Source organism: Aplidium turbinatum, chromosome 2, assembly GCF_918807975.1.
Source record: "Aplidium turbinatum chromosome 2, kaAplTurb1.1, whole genome shotgun sequence".
NCBI classification, from domain to species: domain Eukaryota; kingdom Metazoa; phylum Chordata; class Ascidiacea; order Aplousobranchia; family Polyclinidae; genus Aplidium; species Aplidium turbinatum.
In genome coordinates this window covers 34,115,798-34,119,613 of record NC_137473.1, presented here as the reverse complement: position 1 = coordinate 34,119,613, position 3,816 = coordinate 34,115,798, and the positions used below count along the sequence as shown (strand labels likewise).

The following is a 3,816-nucleotide window of genomic DNA, read 5'->3' as shown; positions in this document are numbered from 1 at the left end:
ATAGGCTATAGGCTATCGCTCTGAAAGGCGTGTAGCCTACGTTCAGAAACAAACCCTGATGATACCTGCATTAATGATTAGTTACTAACTTTAAAAAAATTACCACGTTTGTCGTCATCTAATTCGAGAGTGAACTCTTGCCTTAAGCATTCGTTTCCAATAAATTCAGGATTGACGTTAGCACTAGGATTAGTTTCGCATAAGGTTTCCACCCAATTCTCCATGGGGGGAGAAGTAAGTTTTCCACCAACAGAACACATTATCCTTTTTTCAAAATCTAGAAAAATGTTTAAACAATATTTACAGTTTTAGTTTGTACGGTCTCTGAACAAAGGAACTGATACTATTCCCAAACATGATTCGAAAAAAAAATTAATTACAGCAGACTTACTGTACTGTATATTGCTTTTTTTGTAACATAAAAAAAACACTGGTTTTTGCAACGGAAAAGCTTTATTCTATTAAATTAAAACAAACAAAATGACGAATATCTTGTAGATTTTGTAAATTGTTATAAAAAAAAGTTCACTCAAAAAGCGTGAACTCGTTGAAAACTTCTCTCTTGAATGTGTGAAATTTTTCAGATGTTTTGAAGGTTGAAATGATGTTTATAACAAGTGGCTTTAAATATTACAAAAAAGTCGCTTCATGCTGACAGAATGCAATGTATTGCACGCTTGTAAATAATAAAGCTTTGGTAGAGAGTTTGCTTTGTTGAACCATAGAGAAATAAAACAAAGTAACTTCAGCGGGTTTAACATGATGTATTACATACACCAGGGGTCACTAACCTTTTTTGCGAGCGGGCCGCTTTGGCACTAAGGAGAGCTGTGGCGGGCCGCACTAATAAAATGTTAGGTAGGTTGACTCTTATGCTAGAAAAGAACGCATTTCGTACCCAGTATTCAGCGTTACATGTAGTTCATATTTAATATGTTAGAATACCGCAGGAACAAAATTAATCGAACGACGCTACTGGCAGGCCAAGCTCCTTTTACAACACTTTTGACTTTTTAACAATGCCTAATAAACGAGGCCACTTGTTTTGCGCACTTATAGAGAGACGAGCCGCGGTTTCATCAGGCTGCATACAATAGTGACCTGCAAACATATCAGCGAAAAATAGGCTCCAATAACAGGGAAAAATAAACCAGGCACCATGAAACAAACGCTTGTGGAAATCACCGAAAAATCGTAATTCTATCGTAATTCATGAACAGTCTTCCCTCTAAAAAAGCAATGAGTTGGTTTTTCATCATCTTTTTGTGAGAGTCTACAAAACCGTCTTTCTTTGACTATTAGACAACTGTCACTTGCGGTGCTTATCAGCATGGCAAGAATTGTTGATTAACAACATTTTGCAGGACTTGCTTCGGCAGAACATATACTAAAATTGGAACGATACAGAGAAAATTAGCATGGTCCCTGCGCAAGGATGACACACAAAATCGTGAAACGTTCCATATTTCTTTAAAAAAAAAAAATTTTGCAGTAGGCCTACTAAGCTAAATATTTTCATAATACAATCAGAAAAAGTCTTTCAATTTATATATAATATTTTGCCAATTTATTATAAATTGAGTTGGCACACCGACCTATTTTGCCAACAAAAACTTGCATAAAGAGAACACTGCTCGTGAAACACAATAACGGTGAAACGCACACTAGTGTTTACATGACATTTGCAAACTTAAAACAAGCAACCCTATGCTCACAGACAAATTCGAAAACAGACGTTTTAATCAACCACTGGATCAGTGTGGCTGGACATCGCATTGGAATAACTTTAAGCAAACCCCACCGAGAACTATAATCTGATTGGTCGGTCGGTGGAATCGTATGCAAAACGAAAATATGCTTCCCAGAAAGTATTTTTTGCCTTCGTGCTCTTTAACTCCTCAAGAAAAGTATTTTTGGTTATACTTGTACGCTGATACCTTTCGCGGGCCGCAGCGATACAGCGTGGCGGGCCGCAGCGATACAGCGTGGCGGGCCGCCAGTTGGTGACCCCTGACATACACAAATATAACATAACTAAAAATAAACTCTAACGTTTTCGACACGTAGCCTACGTGTGTCCTCATCAGGAATTACATATCTGCAATATACATAAAATGAAAATTGTAAGGTAAATTTGACTTTGCACTATAACTGTAACTGTATACTAACGACACTCCAGACTGAAAAGCACAAACTAAACGAGTGACACAGGAATGATTACAAGTAAATTATACGGTGGAAAACAGATCACATGAGGTGTAAACTACAGGCATTTGACAAACAACTAAAACACACACGAGAGGAACGATGAGCCACAGGCAAATAACTGCCGGTTGAGAGGCGGATTATTACGTTTGATTCTTAAGGCTTCCATGATTTTAGTCTGAAATTCAAATCTGCTTCGAGAGATGATTTTAAATCGTAAATAAGTAAACAACTTGTAAATAAGTAAACAACTCTGATTCTGATGTCATTGACATATCAATGGTCTGTTTGAAATATGCAAGTTATCTATACAATGCAAAAGTTGCAAGTTTCCATGCTGACAGGGGCACAACGAGACGACTATACGGTCCAGTCAGATCAATAATACCAAAGATGAATTTAATAAAGATTCATATATTACTTACCACCCGCTATGATTTCTTTCGACGCTAAAAGTGATTTATCATTGTTGCAAGCATTTGTGTTGCAACAGCTCAAATTGCAATATCTGAATATAATTAAATTATAAAAATATAAATGCAATCAAAATTAATTGGAAGTTTAACAGCCCAGCCCAAGTGAATATCATTTCTAAATTATTTCAACGATCCCAGGTGTGGGCCGGCAATGACACCAATATCGATCAATGACTTATTGTTAAGTGTTAACACATCATCTACATCTAAAGCAAGCTAATTTTAACAAATCTGAACACAGTTCTATGTTACAAAAAAAACACACAATTAAAAAGTTATATGTTTAGTTTTGATTCGTTTTGAAAGAACAAACTCCCTCATTATACTGCTCTGTCTATGTTACCGAAGACCATAATCTTTGTAAAAGTTAATTGCCCATGGATCATCTTCAGGAAAGTTGACTTCTCCACAAGGACGATCACAGGTGGACACGTTACCACACCATCCTTCAACCACGGATGCTGTAGAAAACATATTGTTTTAAAATGTTAATAAAGCTATAAGTGTAGCTGTGTAAGCTATTCTTTGGATATGAAGAAGAAGAAGACTCGGGGTTTCAACAACTGTTTCTGTGCTATCATAGATTGAAGTCTGGGGCCTACAGTGGATTCAAAATTTTAAGCCAATAAGTCAAAAGGTACAGTGAAAATAAAACAAAACATTTAGTTACATTCAATAGCAAAAAAGCATGTTTCCCCATTAACAGTAAGCAAATATTTTATAACCTATATTAAGCATTTTAAAATGTAATACACAATTTTCTTTTCGTTTGGTCGTAGCATTATACATCATCTTTGTAGCCTGCAATAAATATAGCCTATACGTCATATTTTAAAGGCAATTTGTTAAACTACTAAAATTCCCGAAAAAAGTTTTTTGTTAGAAACGCAGGTTAATTTTATCAAAAGCTAATACTAATATATACTCGTAGTTTACCTATGTCTGAAGGACCAGAAGCAATAGGTGGATTTAAAATTCTTTCTCTTCTTATGCATGTTGAAAACTCATCTGAAGAGCATTCTTGCTGGTTCCAGACGTTGACCATAGCAACCAACCTCGAATTGAAAATACGCCCATTGCTACAGTTTAAGCCATTTGCTGATGCCCAGTAAAGAACTAATATAAATCCCGCGGT

The 3,816-nt window shown here is 35.9% G+C and overlaps 1 non-coding gene across 1 annotated transcript; it reads left to right on the top strand.

Moving 5' to 3' along the window:
- The first annotated feature begins 1,365 nt into the window (after positions 1 to 1,365).
- LOC145765783 (U6 spliceosomal RNA) lies at positions 1,366 to 1,470 on the top strand. The gene has a single exon (XR_014288656.1). It is a non-coding gene; the product is annotated as a U6 spliceosomal RNA (small nuclear RNA).
- The last annotated feature ends 2,346 nt before the right edge of the window (positions 1,471 to 3,816 follow it).